A 27181-nucleotide genomic window follows, 5' to 3' on the forward strand; every position below is an offset into this window, starting at 1 on the left:
TCTCACTTTATGGCCCTCAGTAGAGTGCCGTGGCCTCACACAGCTCACAGCAACAACCTCCAACTCCTGGGCTTAAGCGATTCTCTTGCCTCAGCCTCCTGAGTAGCTGGGACTACAGGCGCCCACCACAACGCCCCGCTATTTTTTGGTTGCAGTTTGGCCGGGGCTGGGTTTAAACCCGCCACCCTCGGTATATGGGGCCGGCACCCTACTCACTGAGCCACAGGTGCCGCCCCAAAAGGGGAGTTTTTGAGCATTCATAGACAGGAGCAGTGATCTCTAGGATTGATTTAACACTGCTTACTCACAGTGCCACTTCATGCTACCGTCCTTTCTCCATTCATTGGGTCACGAATGGAAAGTGCAAACAAAGGTTTTGCATATTTCTCATTTATGTGGACTGGCTCATAATATTGTCGGTTGGATAAATAACTGCTCCAACACCCCTGCTCCTTTGGGGATGCTTTTGTTGTGACGTGAACCTGGATGTTGATGGCATGCTTATCGAATCTGTGAGTTAAAATCCTAAATGACGCTATCTGCAGGAAAGATAGAAAATATTAAACAGCTGACCAGATGCTCTCAATAGAAAATTATCAAACCCAGGTCCTACCCTTGCCTACCCCTCCCTACTCACAATTATAAAATTATAGGATACTGGTGATGAAATTTATTAGCAGCATGTGATAGATAGACATAACTTTTAGTTGGCTGAGAGATTAATAATGGGAGAAGTAATGAGATATAGGTTTTTACAGATTATTGCAACGTTGGAATTCGGGTGTTTAAAGCACAGTTAGTGTAAGTGTGTTGTCCAGAACAAGGAAGCTAGCTTGTGGGTCCATCTCTCCTGTGACATTCAGATCAAAACTAGATTCTTTATCCTGTTGTGAACACTATATATTTAGAGGGACATTGATAAATAGGTTTACGTGTTTGGAATGACTCATAAATATGATGTTTAACCAAGAGAAAAGAAGACTGATTTGTGAGTATGCCTACACATGCGTACACATGTCTTTATGATATCTGGTCCCCAAATATGGGAAAAGTCATCTTATGGAAAGAGGACTGGAAATACCTTGTGATGCCAGGGACATTCCCATTGCAGCTCAAATGTCACCTCCTCAGAGGCTCAGAGGAGCTGTTTATAGCACGCATAGTAAGTATCCCCTCCTCCCAGACACCACTCTCCTGTTTAATTTCTTCTATAAGTACCTGGCGTTAGCTAAAAGTTTCCTTTGTATGGCTTGTTTTCCCCATCTTTATTTACTACTATAAAATCCCTATGAAGCAAGGACTTTGTCTTTTTTGTTGAGTGCTATATCCTAGGTGCCTATGCTGATACTTTGCACATGGGAGCCATTTAATAAATAATAGCTGGAAGGGAGAGAAGGAAGGAAGGAAGGGAGGGAGGGATGAAGGGAGGGAGGGAAAAAGGAAGCAATGAAGGATGGAAGGAGGGAACAGAGAAAGGAAAAAAGAAAGAAAGAATAGGAATGAATTCCAATGGGCAAAGCAGAAGTAGTGCTCTGAGTTATGGGGAGACTAATTTTAATTTAACATGAGGTGGGACGCTCTAATCATTGCACTTGTCTGATGTTGGAACCAGTTCTTTCTGAAGACAGTTCTCTAACTGGATATTTTCAAAGAGAATATAATGGCCCAGGAGTAGAATGAGAAATTGATTAAATGACCCCTGCAATTTATTCTGACTTTGAGATTAAGCTAAAATTATATTTTATATTTAAAATTTGTCCTCCTCTTTAAGATTCAGTATTCTATAACATCAACCAAGCCTTATCAGCGCCAACCATGTGGCTTCTGTACTCTGGCTGTTAAGGAAGCAGCACAGCTGTGGGTGAGGGGAAAAGGTAAGAACGTGGCCATACTCACAATCTGGGACCGTCACACCGTTAAAAAATCCCACTTCTGAGGTGTTTTGAGAAAATTGCTTTTAACTTTCTGCTTTAGGTTTTTCATTTGAGAGAGGCAAATATTAATGCCTTCTTGTAGACATGTTTTGAGACCTAATTAAATATTTCAAGAGTATTCCTGGCATCCTTAGATGAAAAGCACCTGATAACAAAACAGCCTTCTTATTTGCTCCAAAGACACTTCCCTGGTAAGTGTCCCCACCACAGAGCCTGCTCGTGCACAGGTGTGTGTGTGTGTGTGTGTGTGTGTGAGAGAGAGAGAGAGAATCCAGTGAATGGATAAACTCAACCAAGCACAGGCCGGAAGTCCTTTGTCAGTGAGTTGGGAACACTTGAAAGACATGGATTTGTTTCCCACATTTCAGTTTTATTCTTCCTGAAGCCCAAGAAAGCTTCACTTCAGCAGCGGAAGGCCCGGAGCTTGCCAAAGAAAAGCAGGGTGAGAGTCAGGGTTGGGGCCCTTAAGCCCTTCTGTGGTGCCAGGGGCCTACAGCAGATCTCACAGGCTCCTGGCCCTCAGGGGTGAGGCTGCGTGCAGCTCTAGCCAGAGGATCTCTGGTTGGCATGGGCATGTACACTGCTTGTCTAGGTGACAGCTGCCTTTGGAATATCATGACCACCTCTTCTTTGCATATGTCCCCAACCACAGTGTTCCATCGCCTTCCCTCAGCCCTTGGTTCTATAAAGGTATAGCTTAGACAGGGCCAGTCAGGCCGGTACTGGAGTTTGTGCACAGACATTGAGAGTGATGAGTCCTCTTTTCACAGAGGTCAGTTACTACGCTGGGAGGGTGAGAATGGGGCTGCTGAAAGCCATCTTTCCAAGGGCAAAAAGAAGGAGGTCAACCCATAAAGGAAAGAACAGGAAAGGGAGCGGAGAGAGCCAAGGTCATTTCAGGAAACCTGGTAAGCCAGGACGTAACTTCTCGGGGGTGGGAGCCGGTGCATCTGCAGACCATGTCTGGCCAAATCCTGCCACTTTCAAGGAAAAGAATCTCAATTAACGACCGGCTGCCAGTGGTAAGACAGACACAAACTCTTGTCTGTACCTGTTGACAACCAGAAGCAATAAGAGGTGAAGGGAAGTGAGAGCTGGGCTTCCAATAGTTTAGTAGGTTGGGGAAATTTGAAAGGTAGATTCTGAAGTCAGGGGGGCTGTTCAGAGAATATTATGATGAGCCAAAAAATGGAAGGGGGTCAGAATAATGAAACGAAGTAATATTTAATGGACATTTACTGTCTCTGGTTCAGGGCTGTATTCTTTACTACATTATCTTTTTAATATTCACAACCCTAAAAGTTAATATTCTCATCTCCCCATTTTAGTGATGAGAAAACTAAGGCTTAGTTTGGTTAAGTTACTGTTTTAAGACCCTAGAGCTAGAAAGAGGCAGACTTTTATTGGAGCCCAGATCAACCTTATTTGCCTATTAGTCCACTTGTCTGGTGAAGGCTGTGTTCTCCTTCCAAGATGGCTCTGAGTTGCTGTGTCCTCACCTGGCAGAAAGGGTGAGTGCTGGGTCCTCACATGCTAGAAGGTAGATGGGCAAAAGGGTTCAGCAACTTCCCTTCAGGCCTTTTATAAGCCAGGAATCTTACTCATGAGGGTTGGGTCTTCATGGCCTAATCACCTCTCAAAGGCTTCACCTCTTGTTATTGTTGCATTCGGGATGGTTTCAATGCAGGTTTTATAGGAAACACATTCACTCACAGCACTTCCCAAAGGCCCCACCTTAAAATACTGTCATTCTGGGGATTAGAGATTTAATACGTGAATTTTGGAGGGACATTAATATAGCAAATGTATCACAAGTAGTGAATATTAAGACTAGAAAGTTAATACTAGGAATAAATAGTAGTAACCACCAAAGTATTTTCTCTATGCATAGTACAAGGCAGTTTTCAAAACAGGCAGTAACAATCCCAAAGATCACTTGAAATGGACAGATTTGCATGTTACGTAGAATTGCCTGTTCAAATGCTCAAGTATGGACTTTTGGTGCCTAATCAAGCAGCTGCAATTAAGATTTGAAATCTCCGTGTTCCCAGAAAAGCAGTCAGGACTGCGCGCCAAATGGCTGCCTTCAGAGGCTTTTTGAAAATGTTTACAAGTTAGATGAAAGCGATGGCTTTCCCAGATGGCGGCTACATGTGAGGCATGTCTCTAGGGTCAGAGGGTGTGAAGAGAATCACAGGTGCTGTTTTGTTTTGTTTTCAGCAGCTGGCAAGGAAGACAGGAAAATAAAATCTTCTAATAACAAGGATAAGAACAAATGGGAGGGCAGGTTTGCACCACAGCAGGAAAGCTGAGGGACCAAGACACAGCCCGCTTTCGGGTCTCTGAGCCAGCCCCAGGGAAGGTGCCTGGTGGCCTGGGCTCCAGGACAGGAGGCTGGGGTTGCCTGGAAACCAAGTGCACAGTCCATCTGTCCCTGCAGAGTGATGGTCCAGTGCTTGTCCTGTATTTCAGGTACTCACAAGGTCACTGGGGGAAGGGGTAAACTTAGGCCACCTGGCAGGGTCTAGAAACTGGTGTCCTGGAAGCGTTTTCATGCAAAATGACAGCAATACAATTAAATGCAGAAAATAGCTATTCTTTTCCAGGAGCTTCAGCAGCCGTTTTAAGCTAGATCCCTAGGTTTTAAAGAATGAAATGTCCAGGGAGCTAGGAAAACAAAAATCTATAAATCAGACATGACTTTCTTCTTCTCCACAAAGAAAAGAAAGCAGAAAAGGAAAAAGAAAGAAAAAAAAAGCCAAAGCAGCAATTTCGAGCACAGCAGCTTCTGCTGCCTCCTTCCACAGCTCCGGCTTTCTCCTCCTCTGGTACTCTCCGCTGTTCACAATATTAACATGAAACCTGAGATGCTTTTTTCCCCCCTTCTGGTGGAGAATGTCATTTTATTTTCTAGACAGGAAGAAATTGATTTTTTGTCTGCTCTGAATGAGGCTGAAATGAAAGTGGCCCTATTCAACAACAAAATCAAATTCAATAGAGGTAACATCTTTTCTCTGCAAAACATTTCTATTCAAAAATCGGAAATGACCATGACATCATTCTTGTCCTTAAATTAAAGTTTACGAAGGTACTATATCATTTTTTTTCCATGGGGAGCAAGAAGAAAAAGGTTGTTCTATTTTAACGGGTGGTTTGAGCTGACAAATAAAGAAAACAAAACAAAATAAACAAAGGCCAAAGCAATGCCATGAGATCTAGAATTCCTTGTGGTTGGGAGCAGACATTGACGTCCAATGGTCCTTTGTTCAAATTCAGGATTAATTAGCTCCCTAGCCATAGACAGGCTATGGAACACGGTCACTGGGCCTCTGCTGCTCTATCTATCAGATAACAACGATACAACCTTCCTCCCAGGATGGCTGTGATAATTCAAGGAAAAATATCTCCTTAAGAACAGTGAAGAACTTAAGAACTGTAAAGTCTCAGCACAGCATATTGCGTGGAGTCAATGCTCACATAGCTGAGCTCTTGTTATTCATCTTTGCTTTGGAAAGTCAGCTGTGGAGGAAAGAGAAAGATGATGCTGATTATCTCAACATCCATTCAATGTGAGCAATGGGCCTCTGTGTGTGCCGGTGCATATGCACATGCGTGCACGCCCATGTTCATGTGTGCCTGTGCCCACGCACATGTATATGTGCACATGTGCATGCACGTGTGTGCGGGTGCATACTGTGTGATCATGTGTACGTGCATGTGTTTGTGTGTGTGAGAAGTGGCACAGGTGTCTAGAAGATGAAGAGAATCACAGGCTCCAGGCATTTGGGCTGAGCAGATTTTGTCAGAAGCAGGTAACATCTTTTCTCTGCAAAACATTTCTATTTTGAATATATTTTTGCATATATTTTTGAATAAACCTCCCATGAAATATGAGAAAGTTAAGTGCATTGTGGATTGCGAGAGTGTTGGGTAGCTGGTTTAGAAAAGCCTCCTCAAGGAGGCACATGGCACCTCTACATTGCCTTGGTTGTTTGCAAGGCCTGCAAGGGCTTTTCCCCCTCTGAACTATTTGATATCACAACCCACAAGAAATCAGCCTGACTTACACAGGCCTACTCCCTGCTGAGACTGCCGGAAGGACGGTAACTATTAATTAGCACTGCAGTGTCTTCGTAGGAAGGTAACAGGCCGGATCTCTGTTTCCCTTGCTGAAATCCTCCCATGCTTTGGGGAGAAGCTCCGATTGGCCCTCTAATGGTGATTATTCGACTGTTCTATAGATATCAACTTATTTCATGCCACTAAGAATAGTTCCCGTATTTTAGAATAAGATTTTCAATGGAAAGAAACCAGAATATTTCACCCCAAAATATACTCGTTTGGGACATTTTGATATGGCTATGCAGAGGGGCTGCACACACATTTTGATATGGCTATGCAGAAATGGCTCTGAAAAGCATTTTTTTCTGAGGGATATTTGCATGTGGTTGGAAAAAAATCCCATAAGTGACCTAAGTGGTCAGGCTTTCCCTGGGGCTGTCCTCATCCAATCCAGACAGGATTAACTCATGGAAAAGGAGACTAAAAACCTGACACTTTTAAAGGTCTGACAGAGATACTTGTCACGGGCTCCCATCCATTCTTCCTGAGACCACTGCAAGACAGCCTGTGTTAGTCTCTGTTCCTCAGTCTCCTCCAGAGCCCCTTTTCCGTCTGTAACTGAGCCTGGTACAACAGCTTCATCCCCAAGCCCCTCCTTTAGTCTCACACTTTGTGTTTGGCTTCTGTGTGCCTGTGCATGTCAGTACGTCAGCATGCCTTCTCCCTTTGTGGTTAGTTGTTGTTTTTTGTCTATTTATTTCAATAGACTTAGACTCAAACCATCAGAGGGAATGTTTGAACTTTCCTGTACAAGACAGTCTTCAAAAGTCAGTATGATTTAAGGAGGATATGTGTCTGTGTGTTTTGTTTGTTTTTTGAATTTCTTTTCTGAATATTACTGAGCATTCAATAAATATTAACAAGACCTCTACATGATGATTTTGATAATTGGCATTACTAATTGAAAGGAAGACATTTTAAAGGCTTGAAAAAGAGATATCTGCCATGGATATTTTTTTTTTAAATACTATTCTTAAAATGTTAGCTCACCTGTGATAAAAATTGCCTTAGAATTTACAGAGATGAAATAGGAAAATAAAAATTGGTCATGCTACTTACTCCTTAATTTTGATTTAGGGCAGCATAAAACTCTTAATCGAATTGTTCAGTGTCCTAGCACTGATGAGGCTTCCAAGCAATTTTCTAGAAGGGGGTGCCAATGATTTTGCATGTCTGAGCAAGAGGCCCCCCACTTCAGAGCTCCATTAAGCACCTTGGACAGTTTTTTTTGATGGTGGGAGGAAAATGAATGAGGATGGCATACTTCATAAATGCAAATAGGCCTTTTGACTAACTTTGTTTTAGGTTTTCCCCCTTGCTTTATTGTTAAGAGAGCTTAAGAAACTGGCACAGAAATCAGGCCTCAGGAAGAAACCCTCTCTAGTTTGTGCCAATCACCTCCCCAGCTTGAATGCTTCTAGATTATAACCCCTCGGGAGGAGGGGCTCTTTTTTGCATGAAATGTATCAGTGTAATGATAAGTTCACTGCAACCAAATGATTTTAACAAGGATGCCAAAACAGTTTAATAAAAATAGGAAAATCTCCTCAACTATGTTGAGATAACTGAATATCCATATGGGAAAAATAAAGAACCTTGACCCATCTCATACCGTACACAAAAATAGATTGAAGATGGATTATAGGCCCAAATGGAAAACCTCAAACAATAAAGCTACTAGGATAAAACACGACTGTGTTCACAGCCTTGAGTTAGGTACAGATTTCCTAGAGAGGACACAATGACCATAAACTATTAAAGAACAAACATTAGGCTATACAAATTTTAAAAACCCCATGTCAACTAGGCTATACAAATTTTAAAAACCCCATGTATTAAGAAACAGCATCAAGAAAATCGATTGGCAATTCACAGAGTGGGAAAAATAACTCACAACACAGATATGACAAGTGGCTTATCCCTAGCATATAAAGAACTACAACTCAATAATAAAAAAGACAATCAAATAAAAGAAATAGACAAAATACTTAAATACTTCTTAAAAGATGATATACGAATGGCAGTAAGCATGTGAAAAGAACATAATATCATTCTGGAAATGCAAATTAAAACCACAAGGAGAAACTACTACACACCCACTAGAATGGCTAAAATGTGGGAGGATTTGGCCTAATTGGAGCTCTTATACATTGCTAGTGGGAGTGCAAAATAGTACACTCTGTTTAGAAGTTTCTTAAAAGTTGACATATGTCTAACATATGACCTAAGCATTTATCCAAGACGAGTGAAGATAACACGTGAAGAATGTTTATAGCAACTTTATACAGAGTAGCCCCACTATGTATAGTACACTGGGAATATCTTGCACATCCATCAGTGGACTGGATAAACAAACTGTGGGGTAGTCATATATTGACCTTCTGCTCAACAATAAAAAGGAACAAACTATTGGCAGATACAACAACTAAGATGAATCTCAAAAACATTATGCTGAGTGTTAAGAAGCCAGATCCCTTATTCCCCTCAAAACTACATACTGATTCCACTCATATGACATTCTAAATGAAGCAAAATTGTGTTTCATCATGATGGAACTCAGATCAGTGGTTACCTCTTCTCTGGGAAGGGGCAGAGACCTTCTGCAGGGCAGTGCAGGGCTCCACACTTTGGTATTTGAGCATTTCAATGTGTGTAAAGTAAGCTCCAGTTTCAAAAAGAAAGTTAAAATGGAAGCCAAGGCCAAAAGAATGCCCAACGATCATGGGTCGCAAAAGAGAGCTTTATTTGTCTTGCAATAGCTCCGTCACATGGAGCTCTGGATAATGAAGGAGCTCAGATGGGTTACCATTATAGAGCCTGGGTTACCAGGACAGAGCACCTCTCAGAGGCCTACCCAAAAGGGACAGCAGCAAAATGAGGCTGGGACAAAGGGAGGGCGAAGAGTGGAAAACAAAGCAGATCAAGAGAAATATCTTGCCTGAAATGGATTCTGAAAGACTGAATGCTGATGCTAATAAAGAAATTGTTTGCAACAGCATGTGGATGTGATGCACTAGAAAAAGACGGATTTGTTTGTGCTCCGAGGCTGCTGCTTACAACCAACATTGCTGTGCAGAGCCACACATTTAGGAAATACTTGTTGAATGCATGTTCTTCTGGAGGGCCTTCATTCCTAAATCACCCACCTTCCCCACCTTTAATCTTCTCTTCCTACTTTAGCTAACTGGTCTTGGGACCAGCACGGTTAAAGGCAAGCTGCAAAGACATGCTGAAGGAGGGAACGTGGGTAAAGAATGAGAAAAGGCATTATGTCAGAGGAAACCTGCACAAAGTTTGCTGGATATGGCACAGATTTACTCCTTCCCTCCTGGTGAGCAGCTTTTAGACAACTGCCTTTTGTCTCCATTAACCAAATTGGATTTGAACCAGAGGAAAGCACTTTTATTTCCTCAGCTTCCTGAGCTATCTAGTCCTTCCTCCTGGGGTGGCTCTTTTTCAGGCACCCAGATCATTTATCATCAATGAAATAGCTTGCTGAGAATATGAAATGCTGTAAGTCAAGACATGGACCTAACTCAATTAGAGAAAGTCAAGTCTTCATGCTTTTAATTTATTGCCAGGAGGAGAGAGAATGACTGGTGTGACTCTGCTCTGGGGCTTTGTCGTGCGTGCAATACAAAGAAATGAGCTGTGTTCTGAACAAAACCCAGGGAATGCAGGAGCAAGGAGACAGCCAACCATTGTCTGCACCCAGGAAAGGCATTCAAAGTGGTTAAGACCAGCTTGACTTTCCCGTGTATTCTCTGACAATGTGAGGGAGGCCCTTGGAATTATTTATAGCTCCTTTCCACTTAGACTTACGTTCTTGCAGATGCCAGGAGTGCCTGACACTTCCTCAGGAAGAACTTTCAATCTCACTGCTCACTAAGTGGGGACAAGGGCTGCTGCATTTTCATTTTTTCTCCAGCCTGCATTGCTCTGCTGAAGGAGCCCAGGACAGATTTAGGCTTCTGATGAGGCTGGAATGGCCCTGTGTAAATAACTTCCCAGCTTCACCTGGATTTTAACCTTGAATTTTTTAAATGCATATTGATTACAGAAATTAGTTATGCTGTCTCTGGAATCAGTATCAATATTAAGTCAATTGAGACACTAAAATAATCACTGAAATAAACATCTGACTTACGAGAGATATTTGCTCGCTTGGCTTATGTTTTACACATTATGATTCCTTATCATGTAAAGGAATTCATGTTTAGTACATAAGATAAACAAGCAGTTCCCCCAAATAAAAACAATTGTACCACAGCCTTCCTAGTGCCTGCCAACACCAGCAGCCCCGGAGGGCTGGCAGGCATGACTCCTGTAGCATAAGAAAAATGGAAAAAGAGAAGAAGACTTACTTGTATTTATATTCTCAGGGCCTCTGGTTATTACCACTTAACCTTTTCCAAATATTGTGTATCTAAGTCATCTTTTGACCCTTCCATCAGCTTGGTTTTCCCCAGATAAATTAGTAACCAGGTATAAATGACAGAAATGAATAACTGCTTTAGTGGTATTCACTTTTCAAAAGGGATTTGTAATCTTATTAACTAGTGCTCAAACTTGGGCCCTGTTCTTGCCAGGCCTTCATAACCCTGTCTTAGAAAGAATTCCTCTAAGTCAATACAGTGAGAATCCTCCTCCACACCCCCTTGATATCTGATCAACTTGGCCTGCCTTCAGCAAGAATCCTTTAAAGTTGGCTTAGCAAGAATCCCCCTGCCCCCCTGCCATGACTACTCTTTATGTTTCTGTTCATTAACCCCCAACCGTAGCTTGGCTATAAATAGCCCCTTGTTCTTTTTGTTTTTGCAGTTGATCCTGATATCTTTCCCTTACTGTGGTACTCTTAACACATTGCAATAGTCTCAGATAAAATCTTTACAGTTTTTTTCTTTCTTTTTTTATTGCTAAATCATAGCTGTGTACATTAGTGCAATCGCCTGTCCCCATTCTAAGATGCACCATAGATGTGGCCCCACCCATTACCCTCCCTCCACCAAAACCTCCCCCCTCCCTTCCCCTTCCTTGGCCTTTTCCCCATAGTCTTGTGCTATAGTTGGGTTATAGTCTTCATGTGAAAGCTATAATTTAGCTTCATAGTAGGGCTGAGTACATTGGATACTTTTTCTTCCATTCCTGAGATACTTTGCTAAGAAGAATATGTTCCAGCTCCATCCATGTAAACATGAAAGAGGTAAAATCTCCATCTTTCTTTAAGGCTGCATAGTATTCCATGGTGTACATGTACCACAATTTGCTAGTCCATTCGTGGGTTGATGGGCACTTGGGCTTCTTCCATGACTTAGCAATTATGAATTGGGCTGCAATAAACATTCTGGTACAGATGTCTTTGTTATATTGTGACTTTTGGTCTTCTGGGTATAAACCTAGTAAAGGAATTATAGGATCGAATGGCAGGTCTATTTTTAGGTCTCTAAGTATTCTCCAAACATTCTTCCAGAAGGAACGTATTAGTGGGCATTCCCACCAGCAGTGTAGAAGTGTGCCCTTTCCTCCACATCCATGCCAACATTTCTGGTTTTGGGATTTTGTTATGTGGGCTACTCTTACTGGGGTTAGGTGATATCTCAGAGTAGTTTTGATTTGCATTTCTCTGATGATTAAGGATGATGAGCTTTTTTCCCTGTGTTTGTAGATTTTGTGTCGGTCTTCTTTAGAGAAGTTTCTCTTTAAGTCCCTTGCCCACCCTGAAATGGGGTCACGTATTCTTTTCTTGCTAATAAATTTGAGTTCTCTGTGGATTCTGGTTATTAGACCTTTATCGGAGGTATAACCTGCAAATATTTTCTCCCATTCTGAGGGCTGTCTGCTTGCTTTACTCACTATGTTCTTGGCTGTGCAGAAGCTTTTTAGTTTGATCAGGTCCCAGTAGTGTATTTTTGATATTGCTTCAATTGCCTGGGGAGTCGTCCTCCTCATAAAATATTCACCCAGGCCGATTCCTTCAAGAGTTTTCCCTGTACTTTCTTCAAGTATTTTTATAGTTTCATGTCTTAAGTTTAAATCTTTTATCCAGTGAGAGTCTATCTTAGTTAATGGTGAAAGGTGTGGGTCCAGTTTCAATCTTCTACAGGTTGCCAGCCAGTTCACCCAGCACCATTTGTTAAATAGGGAATCTTTTCCCCACTGAATGTTTTTAATTGGCTTGTCAAAGATCAAATAACGGTAAGTAGCTGGATCCATCTCTTGGTTCTCTATTCTGTTCCAGACATCTACTTCTCTGCTTTTGTGCCAGTACCATGCTGTTTTGATCACTATGGATTTATAGTACAGTCTCAGGTCTGGTAGTGTGATTCCTCCTGCTTTGTTTTTATTGCTCAGTAATGTTTTGACTATTTGAGTTTTTTTCTGATTCCATATAAAATGAAGTATTATTTTTTCAAGATCTTTAAAGTATGACAATGGAGCTTTAATAGGAATTGCATTAAAATTATATATTGCTTTGGGTAGTATAAGTATAGACATTTTAACAATGTTGATTCTTCCCAACCATGAGAATGGTATGTTTTTCCATCTGTTAACATCTTCAGCTATTTCTTTTCTTAGAGTTTCATAGTTCTCTTTGTAGAGATCTTTCACATCCTTTGTTAGGTATACTTCCAAATATTTCATCTTCTTTGGCACTACTGTGAAAGGAATAGAGTCTTTACAGTTTTAATAAGTGTCAGAATAATTTTTTGAGACAGGCTCTCACCTGGGCTAGAGTAGAATAATTTGCCTGTTGCTTGGGCTAGAGTAGAATAACTTTTTAAAACAATATGAGAGCTCCATGAAAGTAAGAGCTTTGTCTTTCTGTTCTGATAATGTATCCTTGGCACTGGAACTGTGTCAGGAACACAGAAATTCTCTCAGTAAAGATTTGTTGAAAACCCACTGCTTAACAAATTGTTGTATATGCATACCATGGAATACTATTCAGCCATAAAAAGATGGAGACTTTACGTCGTTTATGTTTACCTGGATGGAGTTGGAACACATTTTTCTTAGTAAAGTATCTCAAGAGTGGAAATAAAGTATCCAATGTACTCAATACTATTATGAAACCAATACATAAACACTTACATGCTCATATGAATGATAAAACACAAATATAGTCTAGCGAGGGGGAGGGGTGAGGAAGGAGGGGGGAAGGGAGTATGGAGATTGGTGGGAGGAAGGAGGGCATTGGTAGGATCTCAGATAATGTGCACAATGCAAGGATTTATTTCAAAATAACTAAGAGTAAATTTTAAATGTCTTACCACAAAAAAAAATGTAAGCGAGGTGATAGTGATGTTAATCAGTTTGATTTAAGTATTCCACACTATATATCAAATCATCACATTATACCTCCTAAATGTATACTGTTATGATTTTAATTAAAAATTAATTAAAATAAATGAAAAAGAAAACCAAATGCTGATACAAATAATCATATTAAGTTCTTCTTTCTAATTTTTATTTTTTAAGTAGTAGACCTCAGAGTTCTAAGGTTTAATCAAAATCATTGATTGAAATACCCCAGAATATTCATCATTGATCTTTTTTTTTTTTTTTTTGAGACAGAGTCTCACTTTGTTGCCCTTGGTGGAGTGCCATGGTGTCAGAGCTCACAGCAACATCAAACTCGTGGGCTTAAGCAATTCTCTTGTCTCAGCCTCCCAAGTAGCTGGGACTATAGGCACCTGCCACAATGCCTGCCTGTTTCTCAGAAATGGGGTCTCACACTTGCTGAGGCTGGTCTCGAACCTGTGGGCTCAGGCAATCCACTCACCTCAGCTTCTCAAAGTGTTAGGATTACAGGCGTGAGCCACCACACTGGGCCTTCAGTTCTTTTATAAAAACATGGAGGTAGGCTCTTATTCCCATCCTATGGAAGAAGAAAATAAGCCTTAGATGGCTTAAGGGATTTATTTATTTATTGCATTTATCAGCTAGTAAGACACATTCCATGAAGAAACTGGTCTTTACTCTCTCCTATGTTGCAAATAGCTTTTAATATATATAGGGCTAAGAAATATCTTCAAGAAAGTGGCATGAGCCAAATGGTTGAATAGGAGTGTCCAGTACTTATCCGCTCACAGAAACATCATTTGGGCAGCTATCAACACACAAAAATATCTTTATAAGAGCTAAGCAATCCAAATGAGAGATTATAGCATCTAGGTGGAGCACAGAAATAAGAAAATGTTATTAAAGATGATACAAGAACAGTTTCATATTACCTGTGTCATCTTTCCCCAAAATCCACAGAGAGAGAGACAGAGAGAGAGAGAGAAAGAGAAAGAAAGAAAGAAAAAAAGAAAGAGAAAAAAAGAAAGAAAGAGAGAGAGAGAGAGACCATCTGTTTCAGGAAAGGAAAGTGAAATGTGTATCTGACTTTACCATGATCACAAGTACCAGGCCCTGTGGTCGCAGCCTCTAGGCCTGCACAGAACCAGGTGAGCTCCTCTCTTTCCATGACCCCAGGCTCCAGACAGGTTCCCACAGGCCCAAGCATCAGGTCAGCCCACCCAAGAACTCTAGCAATAAGTACATTCATAAACCTTACCAGCTAGCTTGCCTAGAATCACTGAACAGGCTGACCCGTGAAAAACTTTTTACACTGAAGCCAGTCTGTGAAGTCTGGAATAGATGCCTACATCTATAAATGCACAGACTGTAATATAAGACCACAAAGATCCCAAATAATCAGAGAAACCTGATGCCACCAGATAAACAAAACAGAGTACTAGTAACCGATACTAAAGAAATTGAGATTTATGAAGTGTCTGAAAAAAGTTCAAAATAATTATCTTAAAGAAGCTTGGTTTGTTACAAGGTGACCCGGGAAAGCAGCTAAATAAAAACAAGAAAATGACACATTAACAAAATTAGAAGTTCATCAAAGAGATAGGAACCGTACAAAAAATCCTTGAGCTGAAGAAAACATGGACTGAACTGAAAATGTTCATAAAAATCTTCAATAGTACAATTGACCCAGTAGAATAGAGAAGCAGGTAGCTCAAAGACATGTTTATTTGACATTACTTGGTCAGAGAAATAAAAAGCAAAGAGAATGAAATAGAGTGAAGAAAGGCTACAGGACTCATTGAACAAAATCAAGAAGAGCATATGTATTATGGGACTCTAAGAAGGAGCGAAGAAAGAGAAAGGGGAAGAAAGCTTACTTAAGGAAATAGTAATAAAAAGCTCCTCAAATCTAGATTCGCCACATGGAAGGGAACCTTCATCCCCATAAGAGTATTAGTGGATTTCTTAGCAGAATTTTTGCAGGCCAGCAGAGAGTAGAATAACATAGTCAAAGTGCTGAAAGAAAAAATAAGATGATAACAAAATGTGCTATACTCAACAAAGCCATCCTTCAGAAATAAAACCAAAACAAAGCCTTTCGCAGACAAACAAAAGCTGAGGGAGTTCACCACCTCTAGATCTGCCATAGAAAAAATGCTAAAGATAGTTCTTCAAGTTGAAATTGAAGGATTAAATTAACATGGAAACATATGGAAATATAAAGCATGGGATAAAGGTAACAACACACTCAAATTTAGAATACTCTAATACAGGAAGGGTGGTGTATAAAATCACTTTTTACTATATTATAAAAGTTAAAAGACAAAAGTATTAAATATAACTATAGCTATAATAATATGTTTATGGATATACAATATATAGAAGAAGTAAATTGGATACCAATAACATAAAATGTGAAGGGAGAAGTTAAAGTGTGGAATTTTGGGATGTAGTAGAACTTAAGTGTTATCCACTTAAAACAGACTTTTATAGCCAGACATGCTGGCTCACACCTGTAATCTTAGCACTCTGGGAGGCTAAGGCAGGAGGATTGCTTGAGCTCAGCAGTTTGAGATAGCCCAAGCAAGAGTGAGACCCCCATTTCTACTAAAAATAGAAAAATTAACTGGGCATGGTGGTGCATGCCTATAGTCCCAACTACTTGGGATGCTGTGGTAATAGAATTGCTTAAGCCCAAGAATTTGAAGTTGATGAGAGCTATGATGATGCCACTGCACTCTACCTAAGGCAACAGAGTGAGGCTCTGTTTGAAAAAGAAAAAAATAAACTTTTTACTATAAAATGTTTTATGTAAGCCTTATGGTAATCACAAATAAAAATCCTGTAGTAAATATTGAAAAAGATAAAGAAATAGAAACATGTTACTACAAAAAGTTATCAAATCACAAAGAAAGACAGTAAAAGAGGAAGAAAGAAACAAATGAACCACAGAACAGAAAACAATAAAGAAAATGGCCATTTTAAGTCCTCAACTATCAATAATTACTTCAGAGGTGAATGGGTTAAATTCTCCAGTCAACAAATATAGACTAACTGAACTAAAACAAAACAGGATCTAACTATATGTTTCTATAACTGACACACATACAGAATGAAAATAAAGGGATAGAAATATAATACATGGAAATGATAACCCAGAGAGAGCAGGAGTGGCTTTACTTACATCAGGCAAAATACTGTCACAAGAGACAAAAAGGTCATTATACAGTCTGTCAACTAAGTTTACAACAAGAGGATATAACAATTGTAAATGTATTTGCACTCAACATTGGGAAACCTAAATATATGAAGCAAATATTAGCAGAAATGAAGGCAAAAATAGCCAGTAAATAATAATAGTAGGGCGCTTCAAAAAAACAGCAAAATTGACCAACCTTTAGGTAGACTACAGAAGAAAAAAGGGAGAAGACTCAAATAAATAAAATTCTTAATGAAATAGGAGGTATTGCAACTAATGTCACAGAAATGCAAAGGATCAAAAAAGATGACTATAAACAATTAAATACCAATAAATTGGATAATCTAGATGAAATGGATACATTCCTAGAAATATACAACCTGCTAAGCTAAGATTAACTTAGGAGGAAATAGAAAGGCTAAACAGACTAGTGATGAGTAAAAGAGTTGAATCAGTAATCAAAAACTTCCCCAAAACAACAATAGAAGCCGAGGACATCACAGCCTCACTGAATTCCACAAAATATTTAAACTAAGAATTAACACTAATTCTTCCCAAAAAATTAAATAGGAGGAAACACTTTCTCAATTTATGATGCCAGTATTACCCTTACACCAAAGCCAGAGAAGGACATTATAAGAAAAAGAAAATTAAAACCTTTAAAAGGAACCTTTAAAGAGGAACTAGTACCTATATTACTTAAACTTTTCCAAAACATAGAAAAAGAAGGAATACTTCCCAACGTGTTCTGTGAAGCAAATATCATCCTGATACGCAAACCAGGAAAAGACCCAACAAGAAAAGAAAATTATAGACCAATATCTCTAATGAATATTGATGCAAAAATATTCAATAAGATCCTAGCAGACAGAATCCAACAACACATCAAACAAATTATACACCACAACCAGGTGGGTTTCATCCCAGGGTCCCAAGGATGGTTCAATATACGTAAATCCATAAATATAATACATCACATAAACAAATTAAAAAACAAAGACCATATGCTAGAAAGCTGAATTCATATGGAATTCAGCTAGAAAGCTGAATGTGACAGACCATTAAAAAGTTCATACACCATAATCAAGTGTGATTTATCCCTGGGACACACACATCAACAAATGTGATACACCACATTAACCAGTGTGATGAAAATGTGTCACACGGTCTATGAAACCAGTGTATGGTGCCCCATGATCACATTAATGTACACAGCTATGATTTAATAAAAAAAAGGTCATATGATGATCTCAATACCTTCGAAAAAGCATGTGCTGAAATTCACCAATCATGATAAAAATCTCTTAACAAATTAGGTATAGAAGGAATGTATCTCATGTAATAACCACAGGTTACAAGACTATAGTGGATGCAGACACTGCAGTAAAAAGCTCAAAGATTTTCCTTTAAGATTAGAAACACAACAAGGTTGCCCACCCTTGCCAATTCTATTCAATATACTACTGGAAGTTCTAGGCAGATCAATTAAGCAAAGAAAAAAAAGATACCCAAATTAAAAAAGGAGAACTGAAATGATTGTCATTCATAAATCACATAGTGTTGTAAGTAAAAAACCCCAAAGACACCACCATAAAATTGCTAGAACTAATGCATGAGTCAGTAAAGTCTCAGGATACAAAATCAACATACAAAGCTCAGTTGTGTTTGTATACATTAAAAATGAACTAGTCAAAAAAGAAATTAATGATCTCCATTGGAACACTTGCCAGTCCTGAGCAGAAACAGTCTTTTTTTTGCCTATTTTTTTTTTTATTATTATTAAATCATAGCTGGGTACATTAATGTGATCATGGGGCAGGAACAGCTTTTTATTAGTTGCAGCTGCCTCTGCGGCAGTGGGTAGGAGAGGGGAAGAGGAAGAGAAGGCTCTAAATGGTGGAGACTGTCTCCACTGGGAGGGATGCAGACAACTTTGGATCATGAGCCAGAGCCTCTTTGGTACAGTAGAGTTTGCATTCCACCTTCATGTGTCCTAAAAAGTGTTCATGACACTTCCTGGTCCCTTTGGAACAGCCAGCCACATTGGTCAGAACTCTGGGAACACGACTACTCTCCTGTGTCTCTTCATTCCTTTGTACTTGTCACAATTCAAGTGGGTGCTGGGGATCATTCATTTAGAATCCACTGACAGGGGGTCAGAGAGGCTGTGACTTTCCCAGCTGGATAGAGGCTCCTGGCGTGCATGCAGGCAACATGGCACCTGCTGTCCCAGCTTGAGTTCGTGGTGAGGGGAAGCAATCGTTTGCAGGCCTATAGCCTGGTGCTCTGTTCCCAACAAGCCCTCACTTTACCAAATGGCAACAGCACCTAGATTATTCAAGGCAGAAAGGCTCTCCAACAGATCAGGAGCTGGCAGACTACCACAAATGTGAGTGGAGGAAAGACTAACCACACCCACTTCACCTCTCTTCCAGGCTCTGAATCCCTCAGGGTTCGGTCTCTGCCAAAATTAAGCTCCTTCCTATTCTGCTGTCTTCTACTTTTTCCCATGGGATCTTTAGTAAGGGTAAGTTCTGGTTATTTTTCCTTGGCATATCACCGACACTATGCTTTCTCACCTGAAACTTCTTCCTCCATTTGGGACAATCTGATGATGGATGTTTCTAGTCAGCCATCTTGAAAATTCTAAGAACTCTTCCAAAAGACTCTAGAATTGATAAATTCAGTAAACTCTCAGCTCTCAAAATTAATGTACACAAATCAGTACATTTCTATACACTAATAACAGTTAAGCTGAGAGGTAACTTTTGTACACCATATGAGATAAGGATTCAATTTGGTTCTTCTGCATGTGGATATCTGGTTTTCCCAACACCCTTTATTTAAGAGATTGAAGAGATAGATTCCTCTTTTCCCACTCTGTGTTCTTGGGACGGGTATAAAAGCAGATATAGACCAATGGAACAGAATAAAGATCCTAGAAATAAATCCATACATTTGTGGCCAGTTGATCTTCAATAGAGTCCCAAGTTAATTCAAAGGGACTAAAGACTTAAATGTGAGACCTGAAATTGTACAAGAAGAACCTAGAAGAAACTTAGAAAAATCATTTGTTAACATTGGTCTGGGCCATCTTTGAACATGACACTGAAAGCACAGGCAACAAAAGTAAAAATAAATAAATGGGATTGATCAAACTAAAATGCTTCTTTATAGTAAAGGAAAAAAATTAAGAAAGAGACAACTTACAAACTGGAGAAAATATTTGCAAACTAGACATCTCATAAAGGCTTAATATTCAAAATATGTAAGGGACCCAAATAACTTGACAGCAAGAAAATAAATAACCCTGTTAAAAAATGGGCAAAGGCCTTGAATAGACTTCCAAAGAAGATACATAAGAATAGCCAACAGGTATTTGAAAAAATGTTCACCCTCACCAGTTAAGCAGGGAATGCAAATTGGTAAGTGAGCTGTAACTCACATCTGTTGGAATGGCTATAATCAAAAAGGAAAAAGATAACAAGCGTTGGTTTGGATAAAGAGGAAAGTGAACCCTTGCGTACTGTTGGTGAGCATGTCAGTTGGTAAATTGGTATACTTATTAAGAAAAACAGTATGAATATTTTTCCACAATTTAAAAATAGAATTACATATGATCCAGTCATTTTTGCTTCTGAGTATATGCCCCAAAGCATGGAAATCTGTATGTTGAGATGTCTGCACTCCTTTGTTCATTGAAGGAGTATTCACAATAGCAAAGAGTTCTTAGAATTTTCAAGATGTCTGACTAGAAAGACTAAAGACATAGAATCAACTGTAAGTGTTCATCAGTGAATGAATATGTAAGGAAAATGTGTTATATACATACAAAAGAATACAGTTCAGCCTTAAGAAATAAGGAAATTCTGTTATTTCTGAAGACATAAATGAACCACAGTGACTTTATGCTAATTAAATAAGCCAGACACAGGAAAAAAACCACATGTTCTCACACTTCTCACACTTCTGTGGAATACTAAGTGAAATTCATGGGAGAAAAGAGTAGAATAGAGGTTTTCAGGGGCTGGGGGTAGGGGAGATGGGTTGAAGGGTACAAAATTTCAGTTATGCAGGATGAATAAATCCTGGACATATTACATACAGCATGGTCACTCCAGTTTTGGGGCGTGAGTAGGGCGCCAGCCCCATATGCCGAGGGTGGCGGGTTCAGGCCCAGCCCCTGCCAAACTGCAACAAAAAAAGTAGCCGGGCGTTGTGGCAGGTGCCCGTAGTCCCAGCTACTTGGGAGGCTGAGGCAAGAGAATCGCTCTAAGCCCGAGAGTTAGAGGTTGCTGTGAGCCGTGTGACGCCACGGCACTCTACCGAGGGTGGTACAGTAAGACTCTGTCTCTACAAAAAAAAAAAAAAAAAAAAAGAGTACTATATTTTATACTTGAAATTTATGAATAGAGTAGATGTTAAATGTTCTTAGCACAAAAAAGGTTAGCTATGTGAGGTGATGGGTATTGTAATTAACTTCATTGTGGCACACTTTTCACATTGTAGTCATATATCAAAACAATAAACACCTTGTACACCTTAAACATAGAAAATTTTTACTTGGCAATTATAACTCAATGAATCTAAAGAAAAAAAGAAAGAAATGACAATTCTATACTCACAAATTACTTTTTGATGAAAAAAGAAATAGCTTTGATGAAGACTAACAATACATAAATCTTTGGACAAAGAGCAAGAGCTGTGTTTATTGAGAGGTTTCTATGTGTGAGTTTTGGAGCACAGGGAATATTAGCCTAAAGCACAATGCTCCAATATCTTGAGCACTTTTTGCATCAAAGAACATTTTAAGACTTTAGACGCTTCTTCAAAACTAATGCTGTTCTTATCTTCTTTTGTTTTTTCTTCCCGAGCACAGGGAGGGCCTCTCTCTGAAAGTCTCCTTGTCTGACTGAAAGAAACTTCTTTCCAAAAGAAATATGAGGGTCTTAAGACCCTGTCCGTAAGAATCTCATCAAATAACCAGGAAAGATTAATTACCAGAGGAAAGACTAACAGTCATCACCACACCCAGACAGATTTTTCATTTATTCTTGTGAGCGCAGCTCTGAGAAAATACTCCCCTCACCTTCCTGCAACCTCACCCAGAGGAACTTTGTCCTAGGCCATTGTCTGTTCTTTAGACTCATTAAATTATTTACTACCCCTCAAAATTTCCTACCCGCCATTTCCTTCTTTTCCATGATGAAAGTGTTTTGTCCTCATCCGCCTGGTCGTTGGGTCTCATGTTTGCTGGCCTCCTGTGTCCATGTGAATATTAATGAACTTGTATACTTTTAATTTTGTTAATTTGTTTATTGTCCATTTGTTTAAGAGGCTTGACCCTTCAGAGGGCAAGGAAAACTTGTGTTCACCCTGCGTATTAGACAGAGTCAGTAGGATGCCCAAACCACTCTGCCCCTCTAGAAGCTGCAGTTAAGAGAACGCAGGACAGAAAAGCCTGCAGAAGGGGTAAGAAGACTTCTGGCTCTCTGTACACAGGATCCAGTCAAGGGCATGGCAAAAAATACTACTCGTCGCCTTTTCCTTAAAAAATTTATATTAATAAGTAGAAAAGCACTTGTATGGACTGGTCCTTGGGCATGGCAACTCTGTGCATTTTTGTTATGATTCCTCATGTTGTCTGATCCTTTTCTTCCCAGATTGGCTTTTGTTTTCCTTTGCCTCTGTCTTTCTGTGTCCTCCCTAAGAAGTATTGGGTAGAAGAACAGGCCTCAAGCCCTTATAAGCCTTTTGTTTCAGCTGGATTCTGGTTAAGTTTCCCCTTTTGTCCTGTTTTCTATCCTGAGAATCGGGCTTTTGTGACTGAGTGAAAAATACTCTGCCCGCTGGAGGTGGGGGGAGGGGTGTGTGCATGATTATTGGGTCACATCAGGTGGCCAGACTGAAAGGATGGGAACCTGAGACACTTAAAATTATTAAGCACCGTTCTCTTTGTTCTAACGTGCCAACACTCTCAGTAAGGGGACTTTGTCTCACTAAGAAGTCTTATCCACACGGAGCTTTTGTCATTTCGACCTTTGTTGCCAGGTTAGTGCTAGGAAAGTCCAGTGCCAGAAGTGCCTTCCTGGTGTCACAGGTTGGTGAGTCTGTGGCTGGAGGCACTCCTACATGTCCCATGTGTCCATATGTCCTGGGGTCCACCTGTCCACGTGTCCGTGTGTCCACATGCTTGTCGGGAGATTAGAGCCACTGTTTCCACAAACACCATTCTTAACTGCCTGCGACAACAAAGGTCTTTTGCCTTCCTCAATCTATTTCTGGGAGTGAATTTTGGGGGATCATGTGGGCTGCCTCTTCTCTGCTTTCCTTGGGAATGCCTCTTACTTCAATGAAAAAGTTTATTCTAAGCCTAAAACATTACCTGCTGGTCTTTCCATGAAGAGGCTTATTAGATTAAGTCTCTACTGAAAAAAAAAATTATACATGATTGGGGATCCTAGTTATCCATGACCAGATGATGGATCTTTTAAATTAGAAAGAATTCTATATTAAAAAAAAATCTTAGAGAGCTTTCACTTTAAGAAATTTCCCTATTTATTTACTACCTTTTTAGAGACAGTGTCTCCCTCTGTCACCCAGGCAGGAGAGCAAAGGCTCAATTATAGCTCACTGTCACCATGAACTTCAGGGCTCAACCCATCCTCCTGCCTCAGCCTCCTCAGAGTCTGGACTACAGGTGCAGGCTACCATATCCAGTTAATTTTCTTATGGTTTTTGGATGTGAGGTCTTGTTATGTCCAGGCTGATTATGGTTTTTGGATGTGAGGTCTTGCTATGTCCAGGCTGATCTTGAACTTCTGTTTTTTTTTTTTTTTTGAGACAGAGTCTCACTATGTCACCCTTGGTAGAGTGTGGTTGCATCTCAGCTCACAGCAACCTCAGACTCTTGGGCTTAAGCAATTCTCTTGCCTTAGCCTCCCAAGTAGCTAGGACTATGGGTGCCTGCCACAATACCTAGCTATTTTTTTTTTGTTGTTGTTATCATTGTTGTTTAGTGGGCTTGGGCCGGGTTCAAATCTGCCAGCCCCGGTGCACGTGGCCGGCACCCTAAACACTGAGCTATGGGCGGCGAGCCTGATCTTGAACTTCTGATCTCAAGTAAGCCTCCTGTTTCGGCCTCCCAAAGTGGTGGGATTACAGGTATGAGCCACCATGCCTTGCCACAATTGCCCTGTTTGTATTTATGGGACACTCAAAGTAAAACAAAGACACCTAACAGTTTTATGGCTAGTCTGAAAAATTCTCTTAACGACATTAAATGCAGAAATCAGATTAAAAATAAAGTTAAAATATTTCAACCCAAAAGATCTTTTAAATTTCTAGGCCCCTGATTAAATGTCCCTTCCTCAGGATTTAGTCTAATTTCCTCAAATTCCTTCAGCTTGCGAAAAACGCATTTATAAAAATTAGTTAAAATTATGTATAAAAATCAGGTTGGATTATTCGTTTTAAATTTATATTTTTACAAGTCTGTTTTTTTGAGGGGGGGGGACCCATTTGTTAGCAGTCCACACCTTCCTGTGAACAGGTTTTGATTTCCCGTTTTTCTCACTGATTGTCTCTTTTGATTTTCCATCCATGGGAACACACAAGTTATCAGGCCTTTGTGTGCAAGCAGTGAACCAAAATGTTGGGAGCCCCTGAAATGGTAAGCATCTAAGCTTTTCTTCTTTTTTGCCTGTCTTTCAGAATGGTCTTGATTTTGAAAGGGCTGCATTTTTCTTGTTCCCTCTTTAGAGACCTTGCTTAAAAGCCATAAAACATTCTTATGCATTTTGGTTTCAGGTATGCTAGTTTTTGTATTATGTCATTTGAAAGTATACCTTTGATTTAAAATTTAGGTTTCTATTTAGAACATGATAAAAGTGTTTTCCTGGGTCATTCTGGTTGTTTGCTTTCTGTCTTCTCTCTTGAGGTAAAAGAAAACTTTATATTCAAAAGAAAAAACTTGATTAATAAGTACCAGGGATCTCTAAAATCTTGCATTATATCTCTGTGCTTTTGGAGAGTAAATTCTCCCTTCAGTCTTATAAGAGAAACCATTCCTTTAAAAATGCAAATTTCAGGGACAAAAAAGCTAGAAAACCAGCATTTTTACTGTTCACCCTGCTAAAAACCTAGTAATAAAACATGTAAAAGATCAGGAGCTCCATTTTCAAAAGGCAGCCTAATTAAAAACCAAGAATTAGGTGATAATTTAATATATACATATTTTTAAAAGATCTTTCTACTTTTTCTCTTTTGGATCCTGTTTCTCCATAATTTTTTTTTTTTTTTTTTTTTAGTTAGCAAAAACTCCTTTTTAGTTACATGTGTGGTCCCTCCATTCACTTCCTTTCTTGCTGACATACATTTTGCCAAGGATAATGTAAAATTTCGTTGGCCTTTTGGGAAACGTAAGATCTTCTCAGATTGGCTCCCCTTCGATTTGTTCTTACATTTGCTTCTGCTTCTTGTACCTCCTTTTTCCACCGCTATCTTCCATCTAGCTTCCTTTAATCCTTCATGTGTACCCTTTCAAGTCCCTATGTCCTCTATTTGGTGCTAGAAAAGAAAAAGTTACTAAGAAAAACATCAGAATTCTGACTACCACATAAAGGGATCTAAAGGAGACTTCTCACAATCCTGAGATCCTTAAGAAACTCAGAAAACTTACCACTGACCCTTTTAGGGTTTCTCTTACTTCCTCAGGGAACCCCAAGAGTCATGAGCAGGTTCTTCTGAGGACGAAGGCTCTGCTTTCTTTTACATTGAGCTCCCTGATATAGTTGGCTTTTCGGGATACCAAAGGTTACTTTATGCTGTGAGAGGACACTGAAACTTGCAGTGTATGGTAACTGACAAGTCACTACCAGCAACTCCAACTCCAAAAGATAACTGGTGACAACTATAGTAAGTGGTTATTACCGCAGTGGGCAAACTCTAACTTTTTTTCCCTATTTCTTTACATGCTTGGAATAAAAAAAGAAGCCTCAAATGTCTGACTGGGTCAGACAGAACTAATGTTCAGCCAGATTTTGTTTTTATTTGTTTATTTTTTTTGAGACGGAGTCTCATTTTGTTGCCCTCGGCAGAGTGCTGTGGCGTCATAGCTCACAGTAACCTCAAACTCTTGGGCTCAAGTGAGTCTCTTGCCTTGGCCTCCTGAGTAGTGGGACTACAGGTGTCTGCCACTATGCCTGGCTATTTTTAGAGACGGGGTTTTGCTCTGGCTCAGACTAGTCTCCAACCCCTGAGCTCAGGCAACCCAGCCCTTGGCCTCCTGGGGTGCTAGGATTACAGGCATGAGCCATAGCCAGTTATTTTTAAACTGGCTTCTAAATTTTTCTCTAGGCTCTTATATATTTTCTTTTCTTTCTTTTTTTTTTTTTTTGGTTAAGTTTGGAACTAAAAAAAGGATTATGTTTATTTAAGGCAAGCGGATGCAAACAATGTAAAAAACAAAAGCTCATCTGGCACTTAATGAATTTTTTCTTCTCTGCTTGACAAATGGGAGTTGGATTGGATTTTATTTGTATATAGTCTAAGGATCCTGATCTGCTCATGAAATCCTTATATAGGGAGAAGCTGTGGGGCAGATGTTTGAAGCAATCCTCTGAGAGAACACTTTTCAGGGCAGAGTAATTGCTCGGTTTTGCCTGCTTCTTTCCCTTCTGTTTCATGTGCACTACAAAATAGTCGTTGCACGCAATGGTGAGGCCCGCAATTAGGGAAAAGAAGCTCTGGAAGCCCACTTTGCCATCTCGGCACTGGTCCAGGTCCTTCATTATTTTGTCTAAGGCCAAGGGTCTTTTTAATTTTCCAAAAATCCTGGGAACTCCTTCTCCATGAGCACTCTGAGGTCCTCCTTTGTTAAGTGGCCTTTATCCCTGGCAAATTTGTGAAATGTGAACATCATGGTTTCCAAGGTGTGCTCCATCTGAGATGGCATTTTGGTGAGGTCTACTGGGCCGAGAGGCGCGGCAGACACTAGCTGCTAGGCTCTTATATATTTTCTTAAAAATTCTATAATAGCTTCCCAGGATTTTGTATTACCTTGACATCCATTTTAAGCCTTCCTCTGTGTCTCACCTTATAGACATATCCCTGAATCCTTCTTGAAAAAAAAAACTTATATCCTTTCTCTGGGCCTTATGAAATAAACATAATAAAAGGTTTTGACCATGTGAGTCAGGTAACATTATTTTTGGAGACGGAGTCTCACTATGTCACCCTTGGTAGAGTGCCGTGGCATCACAGCTCACAGCAACCTCAAACTCTTGGGCTTAAGCAATTCTCTTGCCTTAGCCTCCCAAGTAGCTGGAACTACAGGCACCTGCCACAACACCAGGCTATTTTCTTTTTTGTTGTTGTTGTTGTAGTTGTCATTGTTGTTTGTCAGGCCTGGGCTGGGTTTAACTTGCCAGCTCCGGTGCATGTGACTGGCGCTCTAGCCACTGAGCTATAGGTGCTGAGCCATTCATAGCTAATATTTAAAAATAAAAATTATAAAATCTTTATTTGTGTCTGTCTGTATTTTGATATATGTGCATACATGTCTGTGTTTATATATTGTCTACATGATACTAAATTGACTTAAAAATAAATGACTCATAAATTA

The 27181-nt window shown here is 39.8% G+C and overlaps 1 non-coding gene and 1 pseudogene across 1 annotated transcript; both read right to left on the reverse strand.

Moving 5' to 3' along the window:
• Nucleotides 1-317: 317 nt before the first annotated feature.
• On the reverse strand, nucleotides 318-26512 carry LOC128563287 (protein S100-A10-like; annotated as a pseudogene).
• LOC128564141 (small nucleolar RNA SNORD113/SNORD114 family) lies at nucleotides 13538-13609 on the reverse strand. The gene has a single exon (XR_008374013.1). It is a non-coding gene; the product is annotated as a small nucleolar RNA SNORD113/SNORD114 family (small nucleolar RNA).
• Nucleotides 26513-27181: the final 669 nt, after the last annotated feature.

This window comes from Nycticebus coucang, chromosome 13 (genome assembly GCF_027406575.1).
Source record: "Nycticebus coucang isolate mNycCou1 chromosome 13, mNycCou1.pri, whole genome shotgun sequence".
NCBI classification, from domain to species: Eukaryota; Metazoa; Chordata; class Mammalia; order Primates; family Lorisidae; genus Nycticebus; species Nycticebus coucang.